Genomic DNA, 21048 nt, shown 5'->3' with positions numbered 1-21048 from the left:
TAACTGAAATACCACCTCATTTTTACAGTCAGGAAATATCTTGCAATTATTGCCATTGTCAAAAATGATTTTAGCTTAAACTATGCTACTGTAGCACAGGACATAAAAAAGGAAAGGATTTACTGCCGAATGCTAAGTCATGCTTTATTTTAGTATGTAAGGAGCTAATATAGCAATGTAATATAGAGAACGTAGACCCAAATAAAAGTTCACGTGTTCCTGCCAACTCCAAGCAATTTAGTTTTGTGACTCAGGCAGCATAATTGTGAAATTGGCTCAGAACTCATTACATTGTTTTATCTGTTTGTATTTTTAAATGCATGCTTCAGGTTCATTTCATTTGCCTTAAGACTGTAAGGTTCATCCCAGTTGCATATTGAAGGCTTTTGTGTGTGTGTGTAACCCTATGGGCTATGAGGCTACTTTTTATTGCTGAGAGCAGAGATTCTTTCACAATTGTTTATCAGACTGGGACTGTGAAACATTAAATGCCCTCAAATACACACAATAAAATAAAGGGGATACTGTAAGCCTTAACACAGGCACACTGTGGCTCTGCCCCACCTAGCTACCCACACTCTGCAGAGGATACAGGATAAATGAAAGGGATGTGCAAAATACCTTAAGTGTGTTTCCTGAGATGACACTGGATTTGGCTCAGTTTGCCTCCAAATAGAGATAAAAAAGACATAAAATTCTAAAACAGTAATTACAATGAGGAGACAATTTCGTATCATGTTAGGGTGCATTTCATAAGATAAGTTTCTGAGACTGCGTGCTGATGCTGAGTGTCTTCAAATGTAAATCTGATCACAGGGTGCAGCCCATGTGGTGTATAAACAAGCCGTATTTTTAAACACAGTGTGAAATGTGGGGGCTGACGTGACCATTATCAGAGCCTCATGCATGAGTTATGAGACATCATAAAATATTTTCATATTGCAACAATGAAAACTGAAGCTGCTCAGTGGTAGGCTTGTTTGATCTGATAGCTGCCCCGGCTCCCTTCACTGGGTGAAGGGAGGAATGTTATTCAAAGGCTATCCTTCTGAATGCTAAGTTGTTTTCTCATAAATTTCTTACAAAGAAAGAACATCTTAAAAGGTTTCTTACAGAATGACTGATGAAGAATAGACCACTAAGACAATGGAAGTGACATTTTCAGGGATTTGGGGCCATTCCACCTTGCCCATGAAGAAACTCAGCTAGACACCTTAAGCAGGCTGGAACAGAGTTGCAATGTGAGTGCAAAGAGTTAGGTCATCTTAGAGCCTCCTTTTGTCAATCAGTTAATGAATATATTTTATTTTGAAAATGAGTGTTCCTAGGGTGTTCAAGCTATTGGGCATAGCTGGATGGAGACAAATGCAGTCACTTCATCTCCTTCAGAATGAAGCTGTCTCCACCAGACTTCAAGACTCAGCCTGTAAATTTTTAATGCCAAAAATTTTCTTTGATATATTGAGATTAATTTATTTGATCTTATTTTATTCTGTTGTGCTCATTATGTAAGTGATTAATCTTACTGTTTTTTTGCATAGCCAGATTATATTTTAGAGAATACCAGGTAGCTGAGTTACTGCATGTTAGCATGAGAGTCTGGGTGTAGATCTTAAGATTTAGGCTTTATTCCTCCCCGTGGTATTTATTCCCTGAGTGATCTTGAGCTGATTGTCAGATTTTGCTGTATTTCACTGCTGCTACAGCAGCTATTTAGTGAATACAAGACACTTGGATGCCTCTGAATGTCTTTAGGCTCCTACGGGAATCTGGCTTGTTCCTGCTTTCCTACCAGATGTAAACGCTTCTTTTCACGACATAAAGGATAAGAGGGGAAGGAAAGACAAACAGCGTCGTTGGTGCTGCAAGCAGCAGGACTAAAATTCACTGGCCAGCAGGGGAGAGGCAGGGCAGTCTGCCCACACAAGTGTGGCAGGGGCACTTGGCACTCAGGCCAGCAATGTCTAAGCATTGGCTTGTGGGGCTGGCTCAGATCTGACCCGCACGGAGCTGTACAACATGTGGCTGGCTCTGGAAGGGCTGCCCGTGCAGACCTACCCTCCGAAGCAGCGAGTCCAGGTCTGCGGTTTCTGGCACTGCAGAACTGACTCCAGTGGCAGGAACCCATGGGAACAGCTGGATCCTGCCGGGCATTGCTGAGAGTCTCATTTGTCTTCCTGTCATGGGCATGAGGTTCAACTACCTTTTTTCCCTCTCTCTATTTATTGAAGAACTTGATAAAACTCATGCAAATGGTTAAGTATTTGGAAGTATTTCTGCTTGGCAGAGTATCCTTCTCTTCTTGTCTTCACAGCACTTTACTTTGGGGACACACATGCTCACTGAATTCATGTCTGTGGTGCCTTTGCACAGAGCGGATTCCAGTCAGCCTAATCACAAAGCTGGGCAAAGGGAAAACTGAATTTTCAAACTGATGACACATTTATACCAGAATTGTAACTTTATAATATTAATGTATCATTTAACTTACATGTATACTTTGGAATGTTTATAACTTCTGTAAATCATAGGCGAGAGCGGCCAAGAGAGTGCCACACAACATTCCTAGCACAACTTGTAAAATAAATACAACAATCGCAGAAGAACAACATTCCCTGCTACAAAAGGGGAACCGTAGCCGCTCTGCTGCGGATGGGAAAAGTGCTCAGAAAAGTCTCCATGAAGCCCAGGCACACGCAGAGGCACTGGAGCGGAGTTTGCCCTGCACTGCCCCCAGTGCTCCAGCTGCCGTGGAGATTTCAAAGGACAAAACGCCAGCAGGCCAGTGTGAACGAAGCATCACGTCTCTGGGAAGTGACACCAGAGCTTTGCTGGCCATCCTGCTTGGCATCGTTGTCTGCATCTGTGTGGTTTTGTGACATTTCCTTCCCTCCTACAGGGTGTCTACTGAAAAGCCATCCCCACTCCGCACAGAGCGCTGTGACCTCTGCATGCAGGTACCTTGAACAGAATAAAACCCTACTGTTTCCTGGCCCATAAAATCCCGTGGCTGATTTCTGACCTATTAACCTTCAGTTTTTCTTTTCAGGTTTATAGGACTTTTATGACTTGACCAGCGGACTGTAAAATACACATTTAAATGCATTCAACTCAGATAACAATCTCATCATTAAAACAGCCTAGCTTCTTTGTTTGAAGTTAATCACTCTCAAATTCTTCTGGATTCATCAGCACACTAACCAATACCTGTTTTTTCTCCCTAAAGTTGGCACTGTAACACAGCACAAAGACCTTCGGTTCTTAGAAAATAGCATAGAAGACTGCAAATCTTATTGAAAATTCTCTTCATCTTTAGAGAAGAATCTACAGAAAAGTTAAATCCCAATTTGAATTCAGGACATCTTCAAACATTAAAAATTGATCACGTTCTGAGATCCAGGTGGAAGGATGACTGCTTTTCGAGTCTTATTATGCTAAAAATACAGTGGAGCAGCAAGCACAATGTGGTAACATTGCACAGGCAGCAAAATACCAAAATAACACCAAGGACAGGAGACTGTTTTAATGTACTTTCTGGTAAGTTATTTAACATGCTTTTGTTGGCAGTGCAGCTGGTTTGGGGCTTTGGATCAGGCCTGGATTACTTAGAGCAGGCGGTAGGCAGTGCCTCTCATGTAATGGTCGTTCCCAAATACAGCTGAACGCCGGTGTAACGGGACACTCAGTTCTGTTTCTCTTCTCTAACACTGACACCACGAGTATCCCAGTGTGTCCTTGAGTTTGGAAGAAAAAAAACACACAACATTGCACTGCAGCTGCGGATGCTGAACTGGGGTCCCCCGTTGCTCCTATCAGCAGCAGGAAGGATGGGACCCAGAGCTCCGTCTTGGGCTGTAGGAGCCAGAAGAGTTATGGGGAAAGTAAAGGTGATGGCAGAAATGGGCTGGTGGAGTCCAGGGCTGGCAGGGTCTGGGCACTGTTTGGGGCAGGTGGAGAAGAGCTGCCTACAGCAGAACCGGCCCCTCCAGCTGCACGATGTTGCTGCTCAGTAACTTCACCCTGGAAACTTTTGCCAGGTTAACAAGCCCAAAACTGCATTTCCTTCTCTCCACAGTTGGATCCTTTCTTTTTATGGCCAACAATGAAAAGTTTTACTTTAACACATTGCCTAATTTACAGTGGGTTCTGTCCATCATACACCAAAATGCTCATTTTTGGAGTCAAATATAACTGTGCCTGTGCTCATACACTTTCTGTATGCAATCCTTGGCCTCTGCATTTAAGAAATGCAACCCTAGGAGGTGTTTATAGAAGGCTAAATATAGGTTTATCTGTTCTAGTCTTTCCATGAAAGATCTTTTTCCTTCAACACATGGAGATTAAATACACGGAGCAATATTAGTTAACACTTAAGTTATGTCATGCTCCTAAAAATGCCAGGAAATTCCGTTTTGAAGTTGACGTTCCAGCCCTAACTCCTGTTGACTTTATATTTCTTTTCTCTCACAGGCATGAACTGAGGAAGGAGTGTGGCTGGAAGCAGAGTGACGCCGCTTCGGGCAGGCTTCGGGCAGGCACCTCCCGTTAATCTCGTTAGGTGCACGCTGCGGGTTCACTCGGGCCCTCGCGGAAAGCAAGAGCAGAAATCCCACTGTTCTCAGCAGCCCAGAACATATCAAAAGCTATATCTGCCATTCTAGTGCATTAAATCCTAGTTAAATGAAGGAAAATGAACCAAACTTCAGGGAATTTACGTCAGAGCAGCTGTTTGCGTGCATCTTCTGCTGGTCTTAACTCTCACACTTTGGGTTTTCCTGTTAGCGTTCGCAATAACGTCATTGCATCATAGTCCTAGTGTTTAATATTCCCTCTTTCAAAATATGAAGTTGCAGCTGACTCCCTGTATCCTTCTGGGATAAATGCAGAAAAAGCTTTACTTAACAGCTGCTATATATTATTATTATTACCTATTACATCATATCTTATTACGGCTCTATTACAAGTTTCCCCTAAAATCTAATCACATTCTGAAATTGTTTACAGCGAAACTAGAAATGGGCCCGAGACATAAAGTTCACATCCCAGCATGGGTCTGAACTTTCTTGAAGTTCAACTTTATTCGGAGGCAGCGTTTAACTCTCTTGCTCCTGGCAGACGGGAGCGATGGCCAAGGCTGGCTGTGCACAGCAGTACCGCAGCTGGGAGCGCGCATTGGGGCACCGGAGATGCTCCTGCACGGAGCAGATCTGGCATGGTGGCAGCCAAGACAGGGCTGCACTTTGTGGTGTGTCCATGTCCATGCTCTGAGACCCAGAGGCAGAGAGATAAGGAATAAAATTCTGGCCCCATATATGTTCTTCACTCAGATCTGCCCAATTAAATGAGTTTGAGAGACTTCACAAACCTCCAGGGACCCAGCCCAGCCCTCGGAAGCCTCACCAGGATGCCTGAACTTCTCTTTCCTCACCTCCAACCATCCAGCCCTGCACGGACTGGGGAACAGCCCCTCGGCGAGACAACAGCAGTGCCGCAGGGAAGTGCCCGTGTGGCTGCTCTTACGGGAGCAACTGCTGCTGCGGTGGGTAAACCTTCACAGGCTCACTCCCTGAGCAGAACTGCGTGCTCATAAAGGTGGAATAAAAACAATCAAGGTCACCAGCCTCATCCACACACGAACGTTTCTATAGGTCTTCGCTTTACAGCTACGATATTAAGTAGTTTGGCTAACTTTTTAGAAATGTTACTATTTTCTCGACAAAATGTCAAGTAAGTTTTCAGGGGGGAATACTTCATAACTGAAGTATGTTTTCCTAAGGGCAATAAACCACTAAGAAATGTACTTTTTTCCCACCCAGCCTTTGAGCCAAAACTTTCACATGTTTTTCAAAGAAATAAAATTATAGGTGTTTTTCTGTAGTAGGGTGAAGTACCACCTGGGTGGCAGTGGTAGAAAGCTGGGCAAACTTTATAAATCTAGAAGGGGGAGATTGTTTTGGCATGCCTTAGGGTTACAGCCTGGGTTTCCTATGCATAATTTTAAAAGGAATTGCTCAAAGCATCAGGAAACTCTTGCTGGTACACTATACCCAGTGTATGACTCTTGCCTCTTTAGACTCACAGAAGATTGCCGGGGCTGAAAAGTGGATTTTTTCAATGCAGTGCACAGTAGAGTCAAGAGGCAGGCTTTTAATTATTTCTGTATCTGACAAACCCACGGCCCTTTCACATGCTCATTTAAGCGACCAGAAAAATGTAAAGTGAATTGGAAATAATGAGTTGGTCAGCACGGTTTAATTTGGTTTCCGTGCTGAGGTTAAGGTGGGTTCCCAGAACTGCTGGCCACGAGGAGGGCAGCCCTGGGCTGGTGTCTGGGACACCTCCAGTGCACTCTTGGCTCTGCAAAACCAATGGGAGGTTTGTTGGCTTTTTGGAATTACTGGTGAAAAGCTGAGCAGCTGGAAATGCACTTTGGTTCTGGTCATTTTAATCTTTGGCGTCACAGTGCTCGGAATGCGTGTAAATACTTTTTCTTATTGAAATAAGAGAGAAAATGAGTCAACTGAATATCCGTTCATCCACAAACACTTTACACTGGAATGGGAAAGTGAGGAAAAGTGAAGGACAAAGACACTTTTGCTAACGCACCTAAAAGCAGTGCAAGACCACCGTGAGTTAAGGAGCGTATAGCTGGGCCACCTAGCACCCTGACGGAGCAATCTGGGTATTTTTTTAAATATTAAAAAATAGGCAACATAAAATCTCTCTCCTGGAAATCAGTCAGAAGAAAAACTAAAGAAAAGCTACAGAGGAAATCTCATTCTCTGGCCCTGTCTGCATGCTGGCTTCCTATGTGCTGGGCTGGGGAAACTCTGAATCCTGTGGAAGAAATCCATGGAGAGGAAGCAACAGCAATCACAAATTATAAAAGATGGGGCTGGTTTTAATCAGGGCTGACTCTTCACAAATAACAAACGGGAAGGAGAGGTTAAAGCGGGGCATAAGGCTAAGCCAATAAAGACTTTTTTGAGACAAAATAAGAAGGGTGTATTTCAATATGCCACAGCGAAGGGAAAGTCAAACGAACTAACGTGTCTAGGGTGTAAAAACACTGTCTGACTCCAGGCATATGAGCCTGCGCTGATGCACAGCTCATGGCAAGAAGCAGGCTCCTAATTTAAGAGCTCTGAGTAACCTCGTCGGAAGGTTACACAGTCAGGCCAGATCTTAATTAAATTAGACATCCAAATTTAGACAGAGCAAATGTCCACGCTGCCTCCATCTCCTTCCCACCCCTTAATGTGCACTTTCAGCATTTGCATAGGAGCATTGTAGCATTTTTACAGATTTTTGGGGAAAATTACCATTTTTTTGGAAAGCCAGATTAGTGAGAAAGGTGTGATTTAAGTGTGATATAGATTCAGCGCACAGTTTTTAACAATCTTCCTGCAGACAGCATCTAAGGAGCACTTACATTGCCACGCTTGTTTTGCTGAAACCCTGATGTATTCAGAGACCGAATAACCAGGCTGGAAACGAAGGAGTTCTGGGGACAGAGGGCAAAGTTTCAGGAGGAGATCTCAATCTGATGCGCATGTGGGGCATTGGCACTAGATTGCTTCGTGTTGCAGCACCAAGGCCAATAAATGATTCCAGCAAGCTGTGTAAATGCATCGGGTACCAGCAGCTGTTAGAGCCAAGGAAAAAAAGCAGCCCTCTGGATTTCTGTGACAGATATTGGCAACACCTAGGGTAGGATCTTCCAAGACCACAGCAGAATTTTCAGTGCTTACTGGATTTTTTCAGCATAAAGCTGAGGTTTGTGTGGGTTGCTCCTTAGTGTCTTTCAAGTAACTAGCCTGCTGCTATGCAAACATTTGGGGTATGCAGTGGCCTGTGTGGATGCTGTCTTGATTTATCGTAAACCCCGGGAAGAACTCCTATAGCACCTGAAAGCAATCTTTCAGCAACTCAAGGAAGCAGAGTTGGTTTTTAATTCCCCCGTGTTCAGTAAGAAAGCAGGAAACCATACATACACACATATATATTTATATATATTTATATATAGGGAGAGGAGATATAGGAGGGCAAGGGAGTTATGAAACCAGAGATAGGTAAAATGCAAAGCTATTAAAATGCACCTATTGCTGGCTACTAAATGGCAGGTGAGATCTTTTTTGGGTGTTGCAGTATATTATTGGAAATTTATTCCACATTTTGCAACACTGGCTGCTCCATTAACTGATCTCACTAGGAAAAAATCATCTCATAAAATAAATATGACCCCATGGCGTGTGCTAGCCTTTCAAGGACTGAAATCAGTTCCTAGAGATCAAATGGTTTTCATGAGTCTGGAATTCTAAGGTCCATAGAGGGTGAATCTCAATGTCAATAATCTTAAATCAGGGTCAAAATTAGCATAAAATTTTAAAAGGAAGTTAAAAAAATCTACATTGGCTTGATAAATTATCTGAAAGAAGTGAAACTCCCTGGATGTTATGCGATTTTAATAAAAGAGATCACAGCATTTCCCTGGAAGGAATTATATGCCACAGTAAAGCATAGGTGGTTAAACAACAGGAAATTCATGAAGCCAAGAAGAAACCCAGTGATTGTGCAAGTTTATTAGTGAGTTAGATTTGCATTGGATCAAATACACCAACGACCAACTCTATTTTTCCCAGAGTGACTGAGAATAAAAGGATCAGTTTCAAGTAATGTAGTTGCCCTTTGCTGAAGTTGATTTGGAACAGATCTTCCTAAGTATAAATCTTTTATTAAAACAGAAATCATTAAAAAATGATGAAATGTGAGCTAGAGCTCTTGCAGCGAGGCAGCGCTGCCTGTGGTTTCGACACCAGAGATCGCCCTGGTCTCCTGCTCTCGGTGGCTCTCCAGGATGCCAGAGCCCAAAGGTTTGACTCGGTGTGCACCAAATGAGGGATGCAAACAATTATTCATGCAGAAAACTCACTGGTGTGAGATTGTTTCCTTTAGAGAAAATAAATTTTCAAAGCCTGAGCTTCATGATTCTTCACCCCTGAAGCAAGTAATTTTCAGCAGTACAGGGAGGGAAAACCAAGTTTGTCTGGAATATAATTTTCTTTCCTAGGAGTGAAGGATTGACTTGGCCAAAAGAAAAAGACTAAATCCATCCTGAAGGTAGGAGTCGAGTGTGCAAGTGACACAAGCCAGTGCCTCACCTGCTCTCCGGCAGTGGTGCACATGCTGCAGAGAGAGAAATCACAGATGTGCTGTGAACGCCGTTCTGAAGGTGGGTTCCCAGAGCCCTCGAGCCTGTGATTCAGTACAGCTTGAACCGAGCCATGTCCTCCATCTGAGAACCTGCACTAAATTCATTCCTATGACTAATCTTTCTCTGCATCTAATGTCTTAAGTGTTTTCTTTCTCTTTTTTTTTTCATTTTCTTTCTTTCTTTCTCTTTCTTTCTTTCTTTCTTTCTTTCTTTCTTTCTTTCTTTCTTTCTTTCTTTCTTTCTTTCTTTCTTTCTTTCTTTCTTTCTTTCTTTCTCTCTCTCTCTCTCTCTCTCTCTCTCTCTCTCTCTCTCTCTCTCTCTCTTTCCTTCCTTTTCTTTCCCCACAGATTACAGTTCAGCACAGCACTAAGGGAAATATTCATCCAGCAACACCAGTAATTGCGACAGTGGCTCATGCAGCTCCAACCCTTTCAGCCCCTACCTGTGCTCCCACAGAGGGAAGCAATACTTCCTTGAGGTAGTGGCTCTCCACAGTGCTACAGGTGCTTGGCTTCACCCTGGATGGGAAATCTGCAGCATCTTTGCTGAGATCCAAGAATCAAATTAGGTCTCTGCTTTTTTGTGAGCTCAGGTTTCCATCTCCACCTCACATTGGAGCCCAGGTGCCCTACATGGAGAGCCAGCTTGGGATTTGCAAGGAGGGAGTGCAAGGAAACCTAGTGCTGGGGAGCAGACCCCTGCTTTGCATTGCCCCCATGCTCACCCAGCACCAAATCCTTCGGGTGTCTGCACTTGAAGAATTGATCCAAAAGGCGTGGAGACCCAGCCAATCTCTACTCCCTTGCACTGCTTCTCCCCTCTGTGAAACATGACATGTGGCCCTGTCATTTGGTTTTCCATCCAGAAAGCTTGACCCCAACTTCTATTTTCTTAGGCAGGCTTACATTTAATTAGAAGGAGACTATCAGCAGTAAAAGTAACCCTCTTAGATATGCTGAATCTGTTCCCAGCTTTGGCCTGTCCATGACTTCCCCATGCACGATTTCCTCCAGGATTCCGCCCTAAACCGAGACCCACTGTGATGCAACACCACTTCCAGTGCAGGAGATAGGGTAATGCTGGCTTGACAAGTGAAATTAGTTATTGCATTCCATTAATTTTGAGTCATGCGCCCAGCCCATGGAAGCTAGGAGAACATTGTGAAAAACAAACTCACTACATTGTACTGTAATATTGTTCTTGGCCCGAGTCGGAGGCAGCCTGCTGGGGTCCTCCTCAGCAGCCGAGCTCCGCAGCGGCTCCTCCGCTAGCATCAGTTGAGCAGCTGCTGCCTTTGGAGAGAGAAAGAGCAGTTTGGTCTTCGTCTGGGATCCTAACAAGGACAGCAAGGGCCTCCTTGGGATCTTTACATGCAAGTATAACTTGGGAGGGCGGTGATGTTGGCTCCTCAGGCTTTTGAGTGTTTAGCTCCAATTATGTATTTACTTGCAATTGCTAAGTGAGTGTTTGGAGCATTTCCTGTGCAAAACTCAGCTCCTGGAGTGTGCCATGGGAACGGCTGCGGCAGTGTAGCGGTTTTGGTAGTGCTGAGAGCAAATGATCTCCATAAAGGCCCTGCGACAACCACATGAAATCTTTCACTCCGCAGCGTTCATCTCAAAGCCCGCAGTAGCATCTTCCCAGTTGTCAGGCTGTGTGTGACTCAGAGCAAAACTCTGCCCATCCCAGACGTTGAACAAAAACTTTGAGCGTGAGTCAGCCCTGTTCCCCCCGGGGAGCACAATTACTGTCAGCAGGCGTCTGCTGCGCCAGGCCCCGCTCAGCGAGCATGTCCAGGGGCCTCTCCTGTGGGAACCCGTGGTGGAGACACCTGGGCATGGCGCTGGCCTGGCACCGAGTAGGTAAGCCCGTGACTCACAGTGGTGGCTGTCTTGTAATGCTGACTTTATCAGGCCATGGGGCACTTATGTGAATCTGCCAGACTTGAGGGGAATGGGATAAAGCAGAGCTTCCCAGGCTTGTCCATAGGGCGACCTCATGTTGTGACGGAAAGATATTTTGCTCCTCCTTCAGTAAGGATGGTGGCTAAGGCCTGAGGAGACAAAACTAATGGATAAGATTTTACAGTATTACAACAGGGAGCAGACCCTGCATCCTCAGCTTGCAGGCCAGGACAGCAGGCCCCATCCCAGTCCCCGTTGTTTCTCTTCAGTCTTTTCCTGGCAGAGTGAAACAGGCTGGGCCTCCATGAGAACTGACTTCAGCTACTTTGGTGAATAGACCTTTCATCCCAGCTATAGTGAGTGCAGAGGTGCCCTGGGTCCTTCCCAAATGCATGGCTTGGTCTCAGGCATGCAGGCTTCACCCCTCCTGGGGAGCCAGGAGGCACAGCTGGCAGCTTCCCCAGGGCCACCCAGGAGCCTCCGCATCACCTCTTCACTACCGATGTCAACAGAGCGCTTCCCAACCCCACCTCTTTTCCTTATCATCCGTTTTCCATCTCTCTCTGACAGATAATGAAGCATATGAGTGCTGTCTCGTCTCAGGTATCAGTCTGGGGCATCAGAAATCTTCCCTGTAGTGAATGGAGGTGGTTTGGTGTGGTTTGGGGGGCAGCTCTTGCACGCCACGGGCTGCTGGCAGGCACGGCTTCTAGCTGTTCCCCCGATGAGCTGTCCGCTGTCAGGCTGCTTGTTTTGTGTGGGAAGAGGAACAAGGAGACCGGCAACGGAGATAAAGTTAACTGTGCTGGCAACGTGGAAAGCCTTTCACTGAGCGCAAGGACAAAGCGAGGAGGATTTATCAGCAGGAGCACAGTGGTCGTGGGAGACAGAGGAGAGATAAAGAGCCTCCCACTGCCCCTGGGCATCCCACTTGCACGTGCCCCTGCTCTGACCTTGTGGAAGAAGCAGGGGGATGAGGAGAGCTCCGTCCCCACAAGAGTCCTGTCGATGTCGGTTTCCAGTGGAGAGCCTTTCAGTTTGCATTACTGTTTTCAGGGGAGAAGATCTATTCTCAGCATAGTCCCAGATTTCTGAGAACTGAAACATTGTTAACCTCATTTCTTCATCATTTTTGAAAGTAAAAATTCTCACCTATGGAAACCACTGGTCATTTCTGAGTGCCACTTGTCCTTGGAGGAAGAAGAAACAGAAAGCAAAGTTCCAGAAGGACAGCTCCCTTCCTGGGGAGCACAGGAGCTTCTTTTTGCTCTCAGTGTCCTGAAATGGCTCTGAGCCTCTGGCTGGCAGAAGACACCACGCTTACATGATGGTCTGCACCCTGATCCTCGGGAGATGCTGCAGCACCACTGCAAGGGCACGTCAGAGCACACACCTGCTGGGTGCTCTTCGTGGGCCCACAGGATCCATTTTTGAAGAAAACCCATTGCACCAGGGCGAGTGGTGCTGAGCATCTCAAAATTTCACATCTGGATGAAAGAAGTTGCACTGTCTCCCATTCTGCAACCAAGAATGTGAAGCTGGAAAAGACAAACCCAAATCATACTGAAAACCAAACCCTGGCTCTTCCCTTCCCTGTTCTAACCATGGAACCGGCACCAACAGCCTGGGAGCACAGCCCTGGTAGGAAATTCAAAGTTATAGTGAGCTCAGCGACAGGAGGGAGCAACCCAGTCTACCTGTTGTGAAAATCCAGGTAATAAATATTAATGCATCGAGGCTCTGGGAACAGCAAGGGAAATCAAATCAGAAGCCTTTTGCAGAATTGCAGAGATTACAGTGAAATTTCATTTAAAATAGTCAATAAAGGTTGTTCTGTTTTTACTATTTCATTTCAGTCACATCAAAACTTTTCAGCTTGGGAAGAAAAGAGCAGCTTTGTTTTAACAGTCTCAGTTGGATTTGTTCTGATTTATGTTACTTGCAAGAAAAAAAAAAAGTTGTTTGTTTTTTTTTTTTTTTTTTTTTTTTTAGTAAGAACTGCAGTTTCCAAAATTCTGAGAAAAAATGTCATTTTCTGACCCAGGACTTCACAAGATCATGCTTTGTCCAGGGTGGAGCCGGGACCACATTTAGGCCAGCAATTACAGAGGCACGGCCACCCCGCCCGGGGCTGGAGCTGATGGATTTGGTAGCCGTTTCCCCACATGCTGTGCAAATTGCTGCAGAGAACAAACCCTGAGAACAACCGTGATGGAGTGACTGCCTGTTCTCTGAGGGCTCCACATAAATCTCCACAGTCTCTCTAACCACTGACCCAGACCGTGCCAGGCTCTCATTAAGGCCTGGAAGCCTTCTTGGGGCGTACAGTGGGATGTCCCTTAATGCTTCCTGCAGTGAAACCCCAGCCTCTGTCTTGCCAACATCCTACACCCAACCGCACACTGAAGTCAGTAGGAATTTAGCATGCAGGGGTCTTGTAAGGTCAAGGCTAATGTGGATTTTGATCCATCCTGCTTGCAGTTTTTGGAACAGAGGAGTCCCACAGCCACGTAAGGGAACTAAGCTCCCTGTCTGGGCTGCTGAACACACACATATGAGGCAGCACTTCACCTCAAGAGGCTCGCAGAGGAGCCCAGAGCGGTGTGCTGCTGACTCTCATGGGATATAATCCTATTACACTGTTGTGCAGTTGTAACTGATGGCAAGAAAGCTTGGTGTGTTGGAAGGACAACAATTTTGCAACCACTTGGGAGAAACAAATTTTAGAATGACACAGATTTTACCAAAAGATTTGTTCTGGATACATCTTGCAGAGAAAAACAAAGTGATGATAAAGGCTCTGAAATGGACGGTACATCTTAATTTTATCTTAATTATCTTAATTTTAAAAAGAGAGACGATCACAAACTACATTTTATAACTTATCAGCTCAACGGCATCACTGGTGCAAAATGCCATGTTATATTCATTAGCTGGTAGTTTCCTAGGATCACTCATCCAGGGCCTGGGCATTTGGTGAAAATCTTTGGCTGTAACAGACTGTCTCTTAGGCTTCTTCCTCATGTACATCAGGCTTGAAAACACAGCTAATAAAGGCCAGATGGCTGCAGGCTCCTTCTCACACCCATAATATTGATGGGAACATTCTGGAGGGAGTGGATTCTGCATGAGTCTCTGCCTTGTGCATGACATGATGATAACCACATTTCATCCTTTGCGCTGTTTGGTACTAACTCAATTCAAATGTTTCCTGGATTTCTAGCAAATGAATGAAGTGCAGCTCAAAAGAAAATACATCCAGCCCTTGTTATAAAAGGTTGTACTCATCACAAGGCATTTGAGTGTCTTATTTCTGATAGTGGGGAAATCCTTTTATTGCTGAATTTGTTTGGGAAGATTTTGAAAAATTCATTATAAAATCACATTCATGTCTACCAGAACATACAGAAACTACAGGATCAAGATTAGCATTAAATGGCACAACTACTAGGCAGAATGCTTTGATCTGGAATAAAGCATGAAGTGTGATGAAGTGTGCTCTCCAAAGCCACAAAGGCCTTGCAGTTAGATTCTGTCTGACTAGGCTAATTAAGAAGACTAATTAATGCCAAAAAATAATTCTCTGGAATGCCGCAGATATCACAGATACTGAAGTATTGCACAGGATATTGCACAGGATTAGATGCTGTCTCTGTTGGTAAATTCCTCATGATTAGTAATCTCATCTTTTATATTTAGGTTTTAATAAGGAACTGTCTTCATTTTGAAGCCAGTTCCTTTTAAAGCTGCAAGAAAAAAAGTAATTAAATCTGACAGAACTCACTTTCATGCCATATACTGCAGGCTATCTCATGACATGGAGACCTGGTCATATTTTTGTTATAAGGAGGTGATTTATTTTTGCAAGTATTTCCACTGGAGTCAGAGTTTTCCCAAATTCTGCATTTCTTTGGTTAAAAGAGACCACTGCCTCTCTCTACTCTAGCTTTGTGCTCTGCAGCACTGCTGGCTGCACACCCTGTGTATGTTGACATGTAATGGTTTGAACATTTGACATTTATATGTAGCTGGCATTTGTTTTGTTGCCTTGCAACCATCTGGTTCCAGAAGAAACTCATAAACTGATCTTGAATCATGCAACCACCAGACAGCAAACAGATAGAGCTGTAGGACTCTGACAGCACATTTATCACACTTCTGTCATAGCTGACACAAACACTGCACTGCACTGTCTTCTCCTATCTCTGTCATGCAGACCTGTGAGGGCTGCATTTTAAAAAGAGTATTTGATTCTTCACAGCATGGGGAGCTTACAGCTTGCACTGACTTTGGCACATCCCTTTAAGGCTTGCTGTTAGCCCAAGAAAGCTCTGCAAGAAGCAGTAAGTGCAGTGTAAGATAGTTAAAAGTTACATTTCTAGCTCGTGTTGATTCTGTTGGTGTTGGCACACCTAAGCAAAGTGGACTGGCAGTGACATGCTGTTACCCCCTGGCTCCATCCACAGAAGCAGAGGGGAAGCAAAGCAGCCTGCTCAGAGGTTTCTACAGGACAGATAACACTTGGGCCAGAATATTCTTGCCACAAAAGCTGTACTGTTTATTGGTAGGTGGTTTGCTCAGTGGATTAACTGATACACGAATGGAAAGTTTCTAGGAACGAAGCATGTTCTTGCAAATAGAGCAGGGCTAGTGCAATTGCACTTTTTTTTTTTTTTCCCCTGTGGTTTATGTAATAAGACAGTGGCTCCCCTGCCATTCCACTTGCTTGTCTTCCCCTTTTTATTTCCAGTTCCTAACTCCCTGGTCTTGTGTCCATGAAGCAAAGAGATCACCTTTCTCAATAAAAAGAACTGAAAAATGCAGGAAGACCAGTTTATTAAATCCTAAGAACTTTTACTCACACATTATGTAATACCATTTTTAACAAGAATCTTGCCCTGTAATTAGATCCCCATAATTCATCATATAACTGGTACCTCCTCTTTCCAAATTAAACATTGCTTTTCCTATAATTGGATAATATTAGAGTACTAGAGCAGTTTGGGTTAAGATTTCATCATTGGAATCCACTTTTATTTTCAGCTTCCATAAATGTGTACACAAACACATTACACACTAATGCAAAAGAATGACTTTTACATTATAAAATTCAGCAAATAATAGTAGCTGTCACTGGAGGGCACCTACCTGAAATTCTGACCTGGCTAAACATGCCAAAGAGGAAAAGTAAGTGCTTGAGATAATTGGAAACGATTCTTTTGCAATTACTAACTCTTTTTGCCGTCCCTTCCATTTTCTTACTCTTCAGTATGTCAAAAGACAGAGAGCATTTTGTTGCTTCAGCCTTCAAATACTACCACTATTAAGGACAGTTCAAAGTTCCTGTTAAATATTCTCATCATCTCTCCTGCTGATGACTATCCCCCAAGACAGCACAAGTTACAATTTCAATTAACAAAGTGCCTGCAAAAAGTTTTATTGGGTCATACTGATTTTTTGAAGCTCTATGGTGTGTGTGTGTGTGTGCGCGTGCATGCGTGCGTGCGTGCTCGGGCTGGGTAACCAGGTACGGAGCTGCCCAAGTTCATCCAGTTCAGCACTGACATCAGCAGTTACTTTGCTCAGTATTCTTATGATAAAGAATTATAGGAGAACAGGGTCTCTGCTATGCTAAGGATTTCATGGACTTAGAACTAGAAGCCATTCCTGCGCCAAGGATCCTTATATGTACATAGACAAGACAGTAAAGGAGAGGATGGATGCACAGGCAGTTATGGATGCAAAGCAGGAACAGAGCTTTGTTATCAAGATAGGCCTGAACCTGACAGAGGCAGCAATTTTCAGTGCCCTTTAAAGGTATTCGGTCTTTGGGGAGTGCTTAAAATCTTCTTTAAAATTGCATCTCTGTAAGGGGTAGATAAAAAGAGAAGCATTGCAAAGAGCCAAGGAGTTATATCCAAGCCCTTTGCACTGTTTACAGCAGCTGAAAGGCTGTTTCAGCTAAAGGACATTCACAAGTAGAGTTCTTTGAATTTTAAGTTTAGTTTAAAATACTGATTATTTAAATTCTTCTGGTGTGGAAAACAACATCAACAACAACAACAGGAAATCCTTCTCAATCCTTCTCTATTCTGTACACATAAATTGGAACAGAATGCTTATTAAGAAGTCAGTGGATGATTTCAATAACCAGGGTCATTTGGTAGACTAAGCTATCTTTAGGGGAAAACATGTTTACTGCATGAAGATTAAAAGTCCCATGTTAGTGTCTGGGATATTCTCCAGCCCACCACTGAGACGTGCAGTGGGCATTACTTGTTTTTCCATACCGCATGAAATGCTATATTCTGGCTATATATTCAGGGAAGTAGAGAAGTTCTGCCTCAGCTGAGACTATGCTTCACTTGGCTCTATGAAAGAAAAGCACTAAGAAACAGAGATGGTCAGTAACTTAGGGCACATTACTGAGTATCTACTGAGTATCTGCTTCTGTGTGATGGTGGCTGCTTGGTGCCTATATCGCAGCTACACTGAAACAGCAGGAGATTCAAACCTGGCTTTTCCCAACATCACAGCAAAGCCTGGCTTCCTCTTGCCTTACAGCCAGGTGCTGGAGCACCTACACTTCCCTCTTTTCTACTTATATTTTTTTCTTCCTTAGGTGATATTGAACAATGTATTTGAACACTCTGTTATTTACTAGTTCCACATAAAAGCACATACAGCAGAATTTCCCTCAGTGGTGGCTTATCGGCCTTGGTTCTTATCCTGCTCATGCTACATCAAGAATATCCTCAACACCAGTTTATGGTGTTTTTATTTCCTGGACTCTCAATTTACTGCAAACCACAGGTGAAAAAACTCTTCACAAAGAAATGCAATGAAATTACTCTCCACAGGGAAATTCTTCCTCTTTAAGAAAACAAACTCCAAGGAAGAAGCTGTGAGAGGCAGAGCTCTGGAAACCGTTCACATGGCTGGGCTCTGTAGGCCGCAGCTGTTCTAAGGCCTGCACATTGAAAACATATTTGAGCAGTGTGACAGATAAGAGCAAAGAGGACACAGGAGAGCTGTCCTGGCCTATTTTCTTCCAGTTGCTGGCACTCTGTCACTTCCTAGGAGGGCCCCCACTCCTGCCTCAATGGGCACGTTCTGGAGGCTTTGTGCTGAGGCCTGCTCTTGTCATGGCCAATATGTCTCAAAGCCTGGGCTAAGCTCTGGAAGCACGCAGGCTTTACAATTTAAAGCATTAGAGACAGGAGCTCAGGAGGGATCTGTCTCCTGAGGGACAAACAGCAATAGCAGCGCTGCAGCCAGGCCACAGGCTGCAACAACAACGTTTCACAATGGCTTACCGTGCCTTGGTGTCCCGGGCGAGGAAGAAGGTGGTGACTGCAAGCGCCCTGAGCGCTGCCACGGCACAGGGCTCTGGCAGGGATGCTACTGCCTGGTAACTTTGGTCTTTGATGGATTTCAGCGATCTGCCGGCAAAACCTTGATGTGTTTTCCAGCTGAGGTTGGCACGAGGCCTCTCGGCGGGCAGCGCAGCGTGGCCCACATCTAGAAGCACAAACGGCGTGAGAGGATTTCTTGCTGTTTGTCACGGCAACACGGCAGTCGCGCTGAGGCCCATTTCCAAACAAGATGGAGCTGTTCAAAAAGCATTTCCAAGCAATTTAAATCTGGGCTTGAAAACCTCTCCACCTTGACTTTCTTCCTGCAGTCACCTCTCTGTGGGTATGTGAGCAGCAAACCACAACCAGAGGGGAATACTGGTCATGAGGAGAGAAAAAAGAAACGGTCGTGGAACTTGGGTATCAGAAGCATTTTATCTCATTGCTGTTTTACTCCCCAAATGATTTCTTCTATACTTTTCCCCTCACGTATTTTTACATATTTTCCTATTTTTTTTTTCTAGTTTTATACCAAACGTAAAAAGATCAATGTCTGTTCGGTCTCCAGAAACCCAACAACTTATCTATCAATGCAAACAGAGGAGAAGAAAGTTCCAGATTTTTTCAAGATCTTTGCAAAGGAAAGACGGCAGCAATTTTTAGAAGTATTTTTTATAAATCCTTTTCATTCAAACCAGCCAACACAAAAGTCATTCTTAGGTAATATTTAAGGAGATATTTCACTCAAGTTCTGAACACTCTTGGAATGTTTTCAAAGGAGAAAATGAAGGAAAGTTCACCATTAACAGGCAGTTAGAGAAATTTTCAGATTACTTTCAGTTTCTTACTTATCTTGGCACTCCATTAAAATAATTACATTTGCTGCAGTAACAGAGAGATTGATTAGACAGAAAACCTTATTGTTAGCATGTTTAACATTATATTTACCCCACTTAGCAGCTTTTGATTCAGTGAGACAGTGTGTTGAGTGCATAACCTTAGCAATAAAAAAATAGAAAGTAATTTCTGTAAGGAGGCTTCAATTTTAGTAGTAGTAGTATAATAATTATAAAGGGGAACTCTGGTTGAATCTAATTTTTCTTGGGATTAGAAGGCTTTTAATTATTACTTGGAATCAAGCTTGCTAGCCTAGCATGAAGGAACACATTAAAGCAGAGATTTTAAAAGAGCCTAAGGAGTACATATATCATTAAATTTCAGTGACACAAGCAGCTTAGCTCCGTGTCTCCTTTGAACATCTCAAGCTTTCTTATTCATTTAAAAAAAAAAAAATCTGGGAAATTTAGAAAAAAATATTAATTTTGTCACCTTTTTTTTTTTTTTTTAAATGTGTATATTGATCCAATGCAAACCTATCCTCCTCTCTCACAAGCCCTTCCTGCACATTTAACTTGCCTATGAACAATTTTCTTTAGTCCTAGGAAACATTTATTGAAATCCAATGTTTCCTCAAAGTAAGAACCTTTCAGAACCATAGTGGGTGGGTTCTCTGATCATTTCCAGAGACAGAGAGAAATGCACATCAGCATCAGTCAAGGACTGCATGATGGGATGAACTCTAAAAATGAGAACCTGAACTCTAAAAATGTAACTGATAGCTGTCATTTCTCTCTTATCTGGTAAATGGACACGCTACTCTGGTCACCCTTGTACTCAGGCAGACTCTCCCAAATGCAAACCAATGCAGTCCCTCGGGCAATGCTACTACTGCTCTGAAACCTGTCCCTATGACTGAGCTCTGCTAACCCCTTTGGAATGTAATTAGACAAAGCTGCTGCACTAAAAGTGGCATTTATCTTTAATTCTTTCTCCCCCAAAGTTTCCACTGGATTCCCATTACAGACAGAACATTGGCAACTGTTCAGACTAAACACCAGAGTGAATTTGCTTGGCTCCAAATAAGACATTTCTGTGTCGAAAGCTAAACTATGTTGCTGTTTTTCCACCTGTTAATGTGTAGATTATATAATAAAGACATTTTTCTTTTTTCTTTCTTTCTTTCTTTCTTTCTTTCTTTCTTTCTTTCTTTCTTTCTTTCTTTCTTTCTTTCTTTCTTTCTTTCTTTCTTCTTGTTCTTATGATTGTATTTGATGTAGAAGACATTGTGATTTTTTTGCTTCATAGAATAATGTCAATTCTTTTATCAAGAAGATCAAAAAATAATATTTGAAACCATGGGCATTTTTCTTGCTGCTTACAGAGCTGTTTTTAGTGGTAAATCTTACAGAAATTTTACTCCAAAGCCATTTTTAAGGTTTACAGCTTTGGCAATACAAGAGTTCAGTCCTAAAATCTGGATAGTTGTGGGTAGTGCTGCTGGAAATCCAGATGTGTGCATCCCAATTTGTGTGTTTTGGGTTGCCTTGATTTCAGGCTAGCCAGCTTGCAACATCTTTTGAAATTCCCAGCTTCCTGGGATGGTATAGTCAGAATATTTGAAGACCAGTCCCAACATATAATGAAAGGGCAAGTACAAATGGTGAGATGCCCGAAGAGTTGGTCTTGCCATGCAAGTTGATAACAGGCTGTGCTATAACCACTGTGTGATTATTTT

General features: G+C 43.4%; 2 long non-coding RNA genes across 2 annotated transcripts in view; one reads left to right on the top strand and one right to left on the bottom strand.

Moving 5' to 3' along the window:
• The window catches only part of LOC139999189 (uncharacterized), a 60748-nt gene extending 40295 nt beyond the window's left edge, over nt 1-20453 (bottom strand). The window contains exon 1 of the long non-coding RNA XR_011804403.1: nt 18435-20453. This is a non-coding gene — a long non-coding RNA (uncharacterized lncRNA). The remainder of the gene's footprint in view (nt 1-18434) is intronic.
• Nucleotides 10702-18441, top strand: LOC119713338 (uncharacterized). Its single transcript, XR_005260479.2, has 3 exons — nt 10702-11076; nt 11689-12832; nt 13163-18441. It is a non-coding gene; the product is annotated as an uncharacterized lncRNA (long non-coding RNA).
• Nucleotides 20454-21048: the final 595 nt, after the last annotated feature.

This window comes from Anas platyrhynchos, chromosome 21, assembly GCF_047663525.1.
Source record: "Anas platyrhynchos isolate ZD024472 breed Pekin duck chromosome 21, IASCAAS_PekinDuck_T2T, whole genome shotgun sequence".
NCBI lineage: Eukaryota > Metazoa > Chordata > Aves > Anseriformes > Anatidae > Anas > Anas platyrhynchos.
Note: the sequence above shows the minus strand (reverse complement) of the source record. Positions and strands in the feature narration are given on the sequence as shown.